Genomic DNA, 15,204 nt, shown 5'->3' with positions numbered 1-15,204 from the left:
GTGAGTGCGCCTGGCTCCCGCAGACCCCCAGCGCTGGGAGGCTGGGCACGGGAGGGGGAAGCGGGAGGGACGCGGGGCGCCGGGGCAGCCCAGTCCCCCAGAGAATTCTGTGCGGAATGGTGTTGGTGGTGTTGGGGCCGGGGGAGGAGCGGGGAGGCGGGAAACAGACAGCACCTGTCTGCTGACAGACTGACCGACCCAGGCCCAGGGAGCAGGGCCAACCAGAGACCCCTACAAAAGGCTGAGCTAATCCCCTGGGCCTCGCGGAAACCCCGCACCTCTTGGCCTCCGCCCGTGCCTGCTCATTGGCCGGGGCCGGGTTGGGTGGGAGGACAGCCCGCGCGGCTCGCACACCTATCCCGCCGCCCACCCAGGCTTCTCGCCCGCTTGGACTCGCCTCCGCTGGATTTTGGCCCGTTTCCTCCTCTGGCCGCCTGGGCACTCTCTCCCTTGATTTATAGACTGGTCCAGATTACCTGGGTGGTTTCTTCCTCGTGGCTTCCCCCTTTTCTCCCGTGTCTCGAGTTTTGAAAACCAGAATCCTAGTTCAGGGCAAAATAAACAACGGCCGCCCCATCACTAGTTCTGCACTTCAGCTTACTTTTCAGGCAGTTGTTTCATAGCAAGGACTTCCTCTCTACCCCACGGTGCCTCGATGCTTTATATGAGGCAGGGCATGAAAGCGGATTACGACTATAAATTACTCTTACCATTCTGGCAGAAATCTGATAGAAGGATATGCAAAGAACCTTCTGGACCTGTCACAAATCACATTTTGTTTTTTCTTTTAAAGCAGACAGTAATAATTGTAACGTAGAGATGAAAACAGACTGTTGCCACAGACTGACCTTTAATCATAAACTTGTTAGTGACGTTAAATGGAAAAAACCTCACTGCTTATTACATGGATGTTGTCAGAAGCCAGATCAATATTTGTATAAGAATGTTTTAACTATTTCCCTTTATGTTGCTGGCATTTTTAAATATTGAAATGTAAAATAGAAAATGAGGTTAATTTGAAGAATAGCATATATTATAAGGAGGAGGAGAGAAATGTCAACTACTCCTAACACATCAGTAGTCCTAAATTCCTGCCTCCTGAATAAGAGCTGTCACTTTAATCCTGAGACTCTGTCTCCATCTTTTAGGACCAAGCTGGGTCCTTTTTCACATGAACTTTGTGATTTTTTTTTTTTAAGCGAGAACCGTCAGTGAAAATTGTGCAAGGCATAATACTTCATTTGTCTCTAATTTTTCTGACTCACAGTAGCAATCAAAATGGTTATTTCGTATTGCTGCTGCTTTCAGTGGGCTTTCAAATGGTGTTGGCTGAATTCAGTGTCAGAATGAGGATAAGACATGAGCCTTCAAAATAGACCTGGTAAATGTTAGATGTAACAACATTTCCTGAGGAGGTATGGTACCTCTCAGGAGACACTCAAAAAGACCAGAGCTGCACTCCAAGGAAATAAGGTTAAAAACATCTAACATGGAAAAGAACAAAGTACAGCTTCAGGGAATGGTTGCCTTGGTGACTGGAAGTATATAGTGTATGTGTGTACATGTGTATGAGTGTGAGAGAGTTATTATGGGATGACTAAATATGTACATATTTATTTGTTTCCAATGCTTATTCATTTATTACTCTGCCATCCTGAGTCATGTCCCATCATGCATCATGAGATCTGGTTCCCGCAACAGGTGGGGTCCGGGACAAGCATGCTCATTCGTGGTACCCTACCAAACATGGGACAGCCCTGCCAGGCAAGTGGTCCTGAAGACCTGAGTCATTCACAGGAAGGGTTCGGCTCCAGTCTCAGAACAGTGCCCTGAAATTGGCAAGACACTTAGATGGGCAGGATCATTTCAATTCCCTAGAAATTTCCATCAGCCTCAGAGGAGAGGAACATTTCTGAAGATCAAGATGGACTCAAGCTGTCCCTGGAAATCCACTGGCATTCCCTTTAGAGCCTTTAGAAAAAATGTCTTCTTGATTCTTGTGGATTTTCCAGACTAGCAACTTGTCATCTTTGGTCAGAGTGGGTCATTGGAGAAAGCGACCGTTCTCCTGGGTTTCAGCCACCCTGCGAGATTAGCCAGCATCCTTTATTTTTTTCTTCCCTCCTGCTCCCCCAGCCTCACCCACCTGCTGCCAGTGCACCACCTGTGAATTCAGTTCCAGTCTTCTGGGGGGCACCCACTGGCCCGCAGTGACTGTGTGGTGATGAGAAGCCAGAATGCCACTTTTTCCTGTTTCCATCAACTCTTTTCTGATGGGGGGACAAAAGGAAAAGCTGGATTTAGGGAAATTCAGGTTGTAAAATCATCACTAAGGCCTTCATGACTAGAACTCTAGAGCTGGAGAGGCTCTCTGAAGGTCATCTGTTGAAGGCAGATGGGATTCAGTTAAGTTGCCCTGTCTGCACTGCACAGCCTCCCAGTCCTTTCACAGTTCTTACCCCCAGCTTCCTCAGTCCTCAAGACTGGGCCCCTGGTCACTCTCCTTTAGTAGCAAATTGAAGCCACTTTTCTTCTAGCCCTCCCAACCTCAGGAGCTCTGAGGGCAGGGAGTGGACTAATGCATCTTTATATCTTGTGCTTAGCCAGTTACACTGTGGAGCCCCCAGCTGGGATTTTCTTGAATGCGTAGGCTCTCCGTTTAACCCTCCCCTCCCCTGTCAGCTCTTCCTAGATTCCCTCCCCCTTTGCTCTGCCTTGCATCCCTTGCTGCCGATGTTTTCCCACTTGAATGAGTTTAACCTAGATTCCTCCAAGTGTCTTTCTGAGCCCACAGCTTTTCTTTAACAAGTGCCCCCAGCTTTGCCCTACCCCATTGAAACCCCTGGCCCAGCTCAAAGATGCCATTTCTTCTGTAGCGCCACCACCCCTCAACCTCAACTCCACACCCATATCTACCAAAAAGCCCTATTTAAGCACATCTGCTTGTAAACCTCATTTCTATTTCTCTTAGTCCAGTCCAGATTGAGGTCACGTCACATGACAGGTGTTCAGTATTTGTTGAATGAATTCTGCATTTAACCGCAGGAAGGAGGCATGTTTTTCTGCCAGTTCCACAAAGGAGAGAGTTTCTTTCCTTCTTCTCCTTACTTACAGGATCCTTACATGATCCTGAGCCTTTGATCTCTGTGTTTGGGGATCACCTCCACTTCCCAGCAGAATTCGATTTTTAGATTTAGCTATTATGTAGGCTGGAATTAAAGACCTAACTGAAGCCGCAGTATCTGATATCCATTGCTTCTCTGTGTCATCGAAGCCTGTCTCTCTGTCACAGGAGGAAATTAAATTGGTCTGGTGTGATTTAGTTCTCATAACATCAGTTTACTGGATTGATTTTTACCTCTGTGGTCTGATGGAGGTCTCCTATGGAGAAAGGGGGTCTCTGAGGTTGCTCTGCCCCAGCCTAGCTCAGCCATTCCATACGTGAATAACTTCCTAGCTTCACCTCAGTTTAATCACGAGTCCCTTAAATTACATCCTTAAAGATCCCCTTTTCTTTCTTTTTTTTTTAAACCTAGTATAGGACATAGACTATTTTAGATAGTCTATAGATTTTTTCTTTTTGGCTTCATTGGGTTGGGTCTTTGTTGATGCGCGCGGGCTTTCTCTAGTTGCAAGCGGGGGCTACTCTTCGTTGTGGTGCGTGGGCTTCTCCTTGCGGTGGCTTCTCTTGTTGTGGAGCACGGGCTCTAGGTGCGTGGGCTTCAGTAGTTGTGGCACGTGGGCTCAGTAGTTGTGGCGTACAGGCTTAGTTGCTCCACAGCATGTGGGATCTTCCCAGACCAGGGGTCAAACCTGTGTCCCCTGCATTGGCAGGTCCCTCCCCTTTTCTACTGTTAGTATTTTTCTAATGTCTCTAGAGAATAAAACATTTCAAATTTCTCTAAAATGCTTCTACTTTATAGTTTTAAATTGCTATAATAAGTGCTTTAGTGAATGCAAGATGGAAGATTGCAGAATTAGACTCACAGCAAAATGATTTATCTAAATCAATTGAAATATGTCAGGTGAAATGAAGAGCACTTAGTATTACCATTAGCTAACATTTATTGATATCTTACCAAGGGCCAGGCACTATACTTAGTGGCACTTTATGTAAATCATCTCTCTTAATCCTCACGAGGGGGGATGAGGTAGAACTATGCTATCCTTCTTTTGCAAGTGAGGGAATGAGGCTTAGAGTGTGCAGTAACTTTTCCCGATCCAAGACTCGAATCCAGCTTTTTCTGAATCCAAAGCCCGCACTCCTAAATCCTGCCCTCCTGATGAATGGGGGGATCAACTATAGAATTCTTGATTTGACAGTGGACGGAACTCAAAGTCTAGTGTGGTCTCTTGGCAGTCTAGTCTGGTCTCAGCACAGTTTTCTTCCGCAGCATCTCTGAGGAAGGGATATCTCTTCCCTAGGGATGGAGGTCTACCCATACCTTTGTGGAGCAGTTTCCCTTGCAAGAAACTCTTCCTGCTGCCTTGTAATTTCCACCTGGTCTCACATAGATCGTTCCTTCAACATTTGAAGATTGCTGTTGTATTTTCTCTCACTGTTGGTCCGCCAGGCCAAACACATGCAATTCCTTCAGTCATTTCTCAGACTTCTGTGGGACTGACCATATTTCTACAAAGGCACCGTTTGGTTTGTCAAAGTCCCTCTTGATACAAGGGACCTATGCTGCTGACGTCAGCTGAAGAGCAGAAGGAAATATGAGGTCTGTTATGATGTGGACACTGACCCTTTCCCGATGCAGGTAAAACCAGGTTAGGATTTGTTTGTTTTCCTGCTGTTGTTGTTGCCATATTACCTTGATGACTCACATGAAGCTTGCAATTAGTTAAAACCCTTAGATCTTTCTTTCTGGTCACATTTAAGTTCTATGACATCAGTGACATCGTCTGGTTTTCACTCTACATACCCAGCACCTGGAACAGTGTCTAGAATATAGGTGACACTCAATAAATGTTTGTGGAATGAGTGAATTTTTTTCCCTAATGAATCCTACATTTGTACTATTGATTTCCATATCCCAAATTTGGGATTTTTACAATTCTTCTTGTTAAAACTAATCGTGTTGGTTTCAGTTTCATGTTTAAACTTACTGACCTTGACTCATTTGGGTAGTGCCATGAAGACAATAGTCTAGGTCTTCGTTGCCCTCTGTTGGAAGTCTAAAGATAAAGGACATTTATTTGCTCATTTGTTTATTCAATATACCGCTGGCACAAAGATGAGTGAGATATGTTCCTCGACCTGAAGAACTTAATAGTACAGGGGACACAGGTGGACACACTTCAGGTCAGCATGATGCACACTGGAACAGCATGAAGGAAGGGTGCTGGGGGAGTGCAGAGGACTGAGTAGTTCATTTTGCCTGGGGAGGGGCCAGTGTGTACAGACCCCTGCAGGAGGCTTCCCTGCAGAAGGAAGCAGGACTGCTCCTGCAGACTTGCACAGCCGGTTACCCTGATTCCCTCCTTGAGTGAAGGCACCTATGCAGAACCCACCAGGGGCTTCCTGGTGGATGAGCCTCCCTGCTTCCCCCAGCTCTCTCTATATACCTGTTACCACTTGGTTATATTTTCAAACAATTTTTTAAATTGAAGTATAGTTAATTTATTAATTTACAATGTTGTGTTAGTTTTAAGTGTACAGCAAAGTGATTTTATATATATATATATATATATATATATATATATATATATATATAATTTTCAGATTCTTTTCCATTATAGGTTATGACAAGATATTCTAACAATTACTGACTAAGGTCTTCCCCCGTGGGAATGACTTGCTCCGTTAGTTAGGTAAGGTGTCTTTCCACTGGCCATTGTAGTCCTGTGCCTAATGCTGGGCCTGGCTATAGTAGGACCTCAAGCAATCTCTCTTGAATGAATACATCTCCTAAAACTTCTGTGTCCATTTCGTTCTTCCTGCAGTGCCCAGAGATAATGTTTTCTTTCCTCAAAAGTTCCATCTGCTCGTCCTTTTCAGGTTCTTGTCTATCTGATGGGTTGTATAGTAAGAAAACATCCCCACCTCTCTACACCCCTTTTGCCAAACACAAGCCCCTTTGTTATAAGGGTGGTTTTGCAAAAATCACTTCAAGAAACAGGTGGCAGCAAACCCGGGCAGTTCATCAACATCTAGGAAGTCTCACCTCTCATGGCCCTGGTCTCTTGAGTAGTCACCCGTCCTGCCCCAGGCTCTCCAGGTGCTTTGTCCAGCCCAGTGAGAGCAGGGGTCATACTGCACTGCCGGGCTTGTTCCCGTCTGTGTCTCGGGGTAGCCTGTGAGCTCTGCCAGGTTGCGGACTGCGTGATTGGCATTTGCATGCCTGGTACCTACCACATGTATGTTGAATGACTGTAAAAGTACCTAGGTGGATGAATGATCCAGCTAGGCAAGTGAGTTTTGTCTGTCTGTCTTGTACCCTCTTTCCTGAGTCCTATCTTAGATGATTTTGTCTTGGACATTAGTCCAGTGAACCGTGTCTTCATTGGACACTAGATAAAGCTATTCTGGCTCTGATCAGAAATGAATTTAAGGCTCCAGGCTTGGGCCCCAATGCGAGGAAGAGAGTCCCCTCTCAATCAGCAGGGAGTCTTTTCTTGCACTCAGCAGTCCCCCAACCCCTGGAGGTCCTGCCTTCACCCTGGGATCTGTGCACCTGTGACCCTCAGCCCCTTCCCGCAGATAAGACCATTCTGTCCTTGAGTGAAGCTGGGAGTCTGAGCCTGTTGTTCCTTACCCATGGTGTCTGGGCTTTCATCCCAGGAGCCCTTCTGTGTCAGGCCCATGGCCTCTAGCCCCTCTCAGAAGACTGTTTGACCCTGCTAGGACTCTTACAGAGGCTCTCTGGCTGGTCCCCATGCCACCTTTGCTTCCATCTGTAGAGGGGACTGGGTGGGTGAACCCTGAGCCACATTGTGGTCCAGCCCCTTCCAGCTCAGCCACCAGCAGAGTTCACTTCCTCACGTGCTCCCCTCCCACTCTGCCCCCCGCCCAACTGCCTCCTTCTCGCCGGAGATAAAGCTCTTTCAGAATGTTGCTGTGGGCTAAACTGTGTCCCACCAAGTGTATATGTCGAAGTCCTAACCTCCAGAATGTGACATTTTTTGGTTTTTGTTTTATTTTTATTGAATTCAATTTACAATGTTATATAGCAATGTATTAGTTTCTGGTATATAGCAAAGTGATTCAGTTATACATATATATGCATATTATTTTTCATATTCTTTTCCATTGTGGTTTATTACAAGATATTGAATATAGTTCCCTGTGCTATACAGTAGGACCTTGTTGTTTATTTTATATATAGTAGTTTGTATCTGCTAATCTCAAACTCCTAATTTATCCTTCCCCCACCTTCTTTCCCCTTTGGTAACCATAAGTTTCTTTTCTATGTCTATGAGTCTGTTTCAGTTTTGTAAATAAATTAATCTGTGTCACATTTTAGATTCCACATATAAGTGATATCATATGGTATTTGCCGTTCTCCTTCTGACTTACTTCACTTGGTATGATAATCTCTAGGTTCATCCATGTTGCTGCAAGTGGCATTATTTCACTCTTTTTTACAGCTGAGTAGTATTCCATTGTATATATGTGCCACACCTTCTCTCTTTATTCGTCTGTTGATGGACATTTAGGTTGTTTCCATGTCTTGGCTATTGTAAATAGTGCTGCTATGAACATGGGGGTGCATGTATCTTTTCAAATTAGAGTTTTTGAATATATGCCCAGGAGTGAGATTGCTGGATCATATGGCAACTCTATTTTTAGTTTTCTAAGGAACCTCCATACTGTTCTCCATAGAGGCTGCACCAATTTACATTCCCACCAACAGTGCAAGAGGGTTCCCTTTTCTCCATAACCTCTCCAGCGTTTGTTATTTGTAGACTTTTTAATGATGGCCGTTCTGACGGGTGTGAGGTGGTAGGTACATCACTGGTGGTTTTGATTTGCATTTCTCTAATAATTAGTGATGATGAGCACCTTTTCACATGTCTATTGGCCATCTGTACGTCTTCTTTGGAGAAATGTCTAGTTAGGTCTTTTGCCCATTTTTTTTATTGGGTTGTTTGCTTTTTTGTTATTGAGTTGTATAAGCTCTTTGTATATTTTGGAAATTATGCCCTTGCGGGTCTCATTGTTTGCAAATATTTTTTCCCAGTCCATAGGTTGTTTTTTCATTTTGTTTATGCAAAACCTTTCATTTTATATAAGCAAAAGCTTATAAGTTTGATAAGGACCATTTGTTTATTTTTGTTTTTATTTCTGTTGCCTTGGGAGACTGACCTAAGAAAGCACTGGTATGATTTATGTCAGAGAACGTTTTGCCTATGTTCTTTTCTAGAATGTGACGTTTTTTGGAGATAGGGTACTTACAGAGGTAATCAAGTTAAAATGAGGTCACTACAGTGGGCTCTAATCTAATGTGACTGGTGTCCATATGAAAAGGGAAATGTGAACACACAGACAGACACTCAGGGACAATGCCATGTGAAGATGAACGCAGAGATTGAACGGCCAAGGAAGGCCAAAGATGGCCAGTTAAGCAGCAGAAGCTACAGGAGAGGCATGAAACAGATTCTCCCTCACAGCCCTCAGAAGGAACCAACCCCACCAGCACCTTGATCTCAGACTTCTAGCCTCCGGAACTGTGAGACGATACACTTCTGTTAAGCCAACTGGTTTGTGGTACTTTGTTACAGCAGCTACAGAAGACTAATAAACATGTATTTATGAGCACAGACACTGAACATTTGGAAATAATAAGAGAGAGGATTTCTGTGGTCACTACCTCACACTTCCTTCAGAGATTGGGTCTCTTTCCTTGTCATTTATATTCAAATAGCATTTATTGAGCATCTCCTATAGGTGAGAATTTTTCTCTTGGGATGTTAGCTTACATAACTCTCTAAAATAACCTCAGAAATCATTGCTATCACCATCTACCAGATGAGGAAACGAGGTTCAGTGAGATTAAGAGATTGAGCGGTTTAAACACAACACTGTAAATCAACTACGATAAAATTTAAAAAATAACAATACTAGTAATAAAAGAGATTGAGCGGGGTCACCCATCCAGGAAGTGGAAGCACCCAGCTCAGAATCCAGTTCTCTAGTTTCTAAATGCAGGGCAGTACTAACAACTAAGCACAAATTTAGGGCCCTCCTCCACCCCATCTGGTTTGGCTTTTTTGAAAATATGAGCCACTTGGAGTGGGAGCCTCCTGCCAGCGTTCTCAAGGATGAGGACAGGAGTCTTTGAAGAGACACGTGCAGCTCTGTGACACCAATGACACCCCCTGCCTGTGCTGAGTGTCCCCAAGTAGGGCTGCCGGGGCTGCTCAGAAAATCACCTGCATCCCACTCAACCTGATGGGCTTGTTAAAGATGGAATAGTCTTTGGGCAGAGTGAGATTTTTTTCTGGTTTCAAATGAAATGGGTGCTCCTCAAGAAAATCTAGAAAGTGCAGAGAAGCACACAGAAGGAAATAACGCCTCTGTAACATTTAGGTTTTGTCCTTAAGGTCCTGCATCTAGGTGTATATGGTGCACATTGTATCTTCTGTAGGGTTTATGTTTAAAGTTTGAGGGGGCATGGGAAAAATATCCCTCAAATTGCTTGGAAGCTCAAAGGCCAAGAAAAATAACTTTTTTGTTTCTTTGTGTTGAGGAAAATATTTAGAGGTCGTGGCAGCCAAAGTCTAGTTTGAATGCGGGAAGAGCAGGGGCCAAAGACCGTGGATCAGCGAAGGGATTTTTCTCCCTGTTTTCTTTCAGTACTAAGCAAACGTAGTTGAATTCAGGTAAGTTATATACTAGGCTAGTGTGTAGTGTGAGTCCATTGTGTGTAACCCCTCCACCTCCCCCTTTCACCTCCCTTCCATCCCCCACAATTGGCTCGGGCTGAGGATGCTGTTTTATATTCTGCCTAGCTGTTTGCTGGGGTTTAGAGTGGCTTTATGGGTGTAGAAACATGGGGTGTGTGTGTGTGTGTGTGTGCGTGTGTGTGTGTGTGTGCGTGTGTACGTGTACCAGCTCTCTGTCTGAGTCACAAATGCCCATGAGGTCGTGCAGGTTGGCTGCCCAGCGTTGGGGTTGCTACAACTCCATACACTGCAGCTCTGGGTCTCTGTGTCAGACAGAATAGATATGGAGTGTCTGCCTACATCTTGCCATGTGGCTTCTGTGTAATGAAGCAAAGCCAGAAGCCTGCGTAGATTTTCCTTAATCTAGCTCTATCTGCTTTACGAATAGTGCCAATTTTTCCCAGATTCCAGGATTAGGTTGTCCATTAGTCCTTACTTTGGGTAATGTTGTGAGTCTTGGTTTTTTTCTGTCTTCATAGGCATTTTAATGGGCATTTGGGCAAGGCTGAGTCAGCGGCTCCTAGCTAGATGCCCTTCAGCCTGGAAGTCCAACCCAGAGCCTCTAGACCTTTTCCTCCAAGCCACTGCACCCACAGCTGTCAGACAGCCACACCTACGGGAGGGACCACTCAGCCAGATCTGACCTCTGTTTACAATCTCCTTCTCATGTGACCATGTCCTAACTTTTCTCTTCATCATCATCATCATCATCAACATCAACAACTTCCTTGTTATTTTGCGTGGAGATAGTATAGTTCAGTGGTTAAGGAATTAGACGTGAACAACAGACATTTACCAGCTGTGTGACCTTGAGCAAGTTTCTTAGCTTTTCTGGGTTTCAGTTTCCACATTGTAAGATGGGAGTCATTGCAGAATTCATGTACTCACAAATATGAAGGGCATAGTGTTTCTTTCTTCTTTTTGTTTGTTTGTTTGTTTTTTGCGGTACGCGGGCCTCTCACTGTTGTGGCCTCTCCTGTTGAGGAGCACAGGCTCCGGACGTGCAGGCTCAGCGGCCATGGCTCACAGGCCCAGCCGCTCCGCGGCACATGGGATCTTCCCGGACCGGGGCACGAACCCACGTCCCCTGCACCAGCAGGCAGACTCTCAACCACTGCGCCACCAGGGAAGCCCTCTTTCTTCTTTTTATACAAAAGGATTTATTAAAAAACCAGTAAGACCCTACTATATCATGACACGGTCACCCTGGGCTTTTAACACAAGACTTGCTCTACAATACTGGGGAGGGCGGGGCATAAAACACAAATTGATTCTGAAGCATAGCAATTAAGAAATAAAGCAATGAAAGCAAATTTATTTCAATGAGAACTCAGAATTAAACTCCAGAGGGACCCAACATCATACTTCCAGTTCGGGGACTTGATACAAAAAATTTAGTTTGAACTGCTATCAGCAGGTGGCAGGGGCCACCTTTAAGTGAATCTTCAATTTGGAAAATACTGCTTCACCACCTGTTGGGGCTAAGTTGCAAATGGAACAATTTAGTATGGTTTGCAGCTATTTTGATGACCACCTCACCTGGATACTTTCCCATAACCACTGTGCTGGTCCCCACCTCTTGCGCGAGCTCTTCCTGCAGATCCTCCCCTGGATCCCCACTGTTGCTGTCGCTGATGATGTTCCTTCGACATGGCTGCTTATATCTCACATTTACTAAGACCAGCATTGTGGTATTTCTTTTCCATTATCTTCTTCACTGGTTCCTCTTCCTTAAAGGTAATAAAGCAGAATAAGGGCATAGTGTTTCAGTGCTGCCCATCCTGGCACCCAGGATCCCCCGCCTCTTCAGTCTCGCCAATTGCGAACCCGGGGCCACCCCTCCTCTGTTTCTGAATTGCTTGGCATTGCTGTTGAAAGTCGTGAGTGTTGGCCATTGCATCCAGTAGTGATTCATGCCTAGAACCTCAGTGTCCTTACCAGTTCTCGGCAGTTCTGTTAGTTCCTTATTAATGTGCTGTCTTAGTCCCCATGTAATACTCCCGATATTATTCTGTTCTTGCCCTCTGAATGCTAAAAAAATGGAAGACTTTCTGTGAATTCTCCCATCTTTTCCTCCAATCACCTATTGTATATCCTTCTTGCCACCTCAGCATTTTAAAACATCTTTAGCCATCCTCTGTCCTCAGATCTGCCTGTTTGGATTCTAGGCCCACTGATGAGGTTGCTCCTTGTTGTAACAATAGATGAGGCCATCACAGGTGGTTCCGTATTTTTTCTGCACTTAACAAAAAGTCTGGAGATTGGTAGCCACGCTGCTCAAGGCCGCTATCAAGGACCCAGGCTCTTTGAGCTTATTGTTTTGCCATCCTTGTTGTGTGGATTTCATCCTCATAGTTGCAAGTTGCTGTGGCATCTTATTTTAGATAGGAAGAAGGGGGAAAGGTAGAAACAAGCATTCCACCTAAGTTTTCTTTTTAATCTGTAAAACAATAGCTTTCCCAGAATCCAGTAAACTTTGCTTGCATGTCACACTGGCCAGAACCGTGTCACATGGCTATCACAGGCCTCAAGAGCCTAGGAAATCAAGACTTTTAGCTGCGCTCATGACCCCCTAAAAGTAATGGGTCCTTTTGCAAAGAAAAAACGGGGAGAACAGATATTGGGTAGGCTGCAGGCAGGTGCATGTACCTTTCATCCGAAGACCATGTCAGAGGAGAGAAGAGTAGCAGGAGTCAGGGGAAAGGAGAAAAGGAAGTAGAGAGGGGAGAGGCGTAGGTCTGCCAGAAACCAAGACAACATAATTACTAGTATTAAGGTTTTGCTGTAATAATAATATATAATAATAATAATTGTGTGTTTTTAGCTTTCCCATGTGTCAAGTGAATTCATAAAGGTGAATATTTGCTGAAAAAGTTACATGTGCCAATATTGAACTAATCTCAGAAATACTGCAGTAATAGCCCAAACTGAAATCTTTTTAAATGGTCTTTTGACATCAGACTCTGTGCTGTGTACATGCGACGCGTGGTGAACGTTTCCTTGTTTTCCGCTTCATTTTCTTGCAAAGTTAATGCCAGCCAGAAACTGATGTGCCAGCTGATCCTCTGTGGTACCTGTTTCCAATTAGTGGGAGCATTTGTGCAGGTTCACTGTGCAGGGTCGCTCTGATGCCCGGGCTGGGGGCTTCTGCTGGAGAAGCAGCAGACAGCCAATTGTCTAATTTAAAGAGTTGACAGTATTTCCTATGAAAGTTTAAAAAAAATCACCCTGCTATTGTCTCCAGGTCTGGTGGACTTTAGGGCACGGGGAAACCAAAAGGATTTGTAGAAAATAGCAGGGCTGTTTGGGAAACTGGTCGCCATAACAACAGGGCACAGCACAGCAGCAGTTACAAGGGAAGTGGTGATGGCCAGCGCCCTTCACAGGAGGGACGATTCAGGTTTAAACACCTCCATAAACAACAGTTGTGTTTGACAACGAGGCGTCCATAAATTGTTACGTCCGAGAGTCACTTTTCAAGGACTGTCTTCTTAGCAGTCAGGTTCAGATTTGCTTGCTGGGGAGATAAGTGATGTGTGTGCCAACACTAAGGAACATAGCCACTGCCTCGTGAGCGTGGCTTCTGTTAACTGAGTGCCCAGCATGTGCCAGGACTTGCGTATTCAGTATCTAATTCGTTACCCCCATTTTACAGATTGGGGGAAGTCAGGGAGGTGAGGTACCTTGCCCAAGAGCTGCACATCAGGTTCTCTTGGGGAACCTAAAATAAAGCCTGCACCCCAAACCTGGGGCTTCAAATATGGTAGATGGGTGGGGCCGGAACTCCTGCATCTTTAACAGCTTCTTTAGGTCAACACTGAGAGGCATTCCCTCTGTCTGTGGTGGAGCCAAGATTCTGCATTTCTAACAAGCTCTCAAGGCCCGGATGGTAAATATTTCAGGCTACGTGGGCCACTGACCTCTGTTGCAACTACTCAACTTTGCTGTTTTTAGCACCAAAGCAGCCATAGGAAGAGATACATAAATGAGTGGCTGTTTGTTTTTTTGATATTGAGCTGCATGAGTTGCTTGTATGTTTTGGAGATTAATCCTTTGTCAGTTGCTTCATTTGCAAATACTTTCTCCCATTCTGAGGGTTGTCTTTTCGTCTTGTTTATGGTTTCCTTTGTTGTGCAAAAGCTTTTAAGTTTCATTAGGTCCTATTTGTTTATTTTTGTTTTGATTTCCATTTCTCTAGGAGGTGGGTCAAAAAGGATCTTGCTGTGATTTATGTCATAGAGTGTTCTGCCTATGTTTTCCTCTAAGAGTTTGATGGTGTCTGGCCTTACATTTAGGTCTTTAATCCATTTTGAGTTTATTTTTGTGTATGATGTTAGGGAGTGTTCTAATTTCATTCTTTTACATGTAGCTGTCCAGTTTTCCCAGCACCACTTATTGAAGAGGCTGTCTTTTCTCCACTGTATGTTCTTGCCTCCTTTATCAAAGATAAGGTGACCATATGTGCATGGGTTTATCCCTGGGCTTTCTATCCTGTTCCATTGATCTATCTTTCTGTGTTTGTGCCAATACCATACTGTCTTGATTACTGTAGCTTTGTAGTATAGTCTGAAGTCAGGGAGCCTGATTCCTCCAGCTCCGTTTTTCGTTCTCAAGATTGCTTTGGCTCTTCAGGGTCTTTTATGTTACCATACAAATTGTGAAATTTTTTGTTCTAGTTCTGTGAAAAATGCCAGTGGTAGTTTGATAGGGATTGCATTGAATCTGTAGATTGCTTTGGGTAGTAGAGTCATTTTCACAATGTTGATTCTTCCAATCCGAGAACATGGTATATCTCTCCATCTATTTGTATCATCTTTAATTTCTTTCATCAGTGTCTTATAATTTTCTGCATACAGGTCTTTTGTCTCCTTAGGTAGGTTTATTCCTAGATATTTTATTCTTTTTGCTGCAGTGGTAAATGGGAGTGTTTTCTTAATTTCACTTTCAGAAGTTTCATCATTAGTGTATAGGAATACAAGAGATTTCTGTGTATTAATTTTGTATCCTGCTACTCTACCAAATTCATTGATTAGCTCTAGTAGTTTTCTGGTAGCATCTTTAGGATTCTCTATGTATAGTATCATGTCATCTGCAAACAGTGACAGCTTTACCTCATTTCCAATTTGGACTCCTTTTATTTCTTTTTCTTCTCTGATTGCTGTGGCTAAAACTTCCAAAACTATGTTGAATAAGAGTGGTGAGAGTGGGCAACCTTGTCTTGTTCCTGATCTTAGTGGAAATGGTTTCAGTTTTTCATCATTGAGGAATGTTGGCTGTGGGTTTGTCATATATGGCCTTTATTATGTTGAGGAA

The 15,204-nt window shown here is 44.2% G+C and overlaps 1 protein-coding gene across 2 annotated transcripts in view; it reads left to right on the top strand.

Moving 5' to 3' along the window:
- BAALC (BAALC binder of MAP3K1 and KLF4) overlaps positions 1 to 15,204 on the top strand; it is a 149,124-nt gene that overhangs the window by 52,729 nt on the left and 81,191 nt on the right. The window lies entirely within an intron of this gene.

This window comes from Delphinapterus leucas, chromosome 17 (assembly GCF_059928025.1).
Source record: "Delphinapterus leucas isolate spDelLeu-1000000601 "Yukka" chromosome 17, BTC_Dleu_Yukka2, whole genome shotgun sequence".
In the NCBI taxonomy this organism is placed as follows: domain Eukaryota; kingdom Metazoa; phylum Chordata; class Mammalia; order Artiodactyla; family Monodontidae; genus Delphinapterus; species Delphinapterus leucas.
This window is presented reverse-complemented; position numbering and strand designations above follow the sequence as displayed.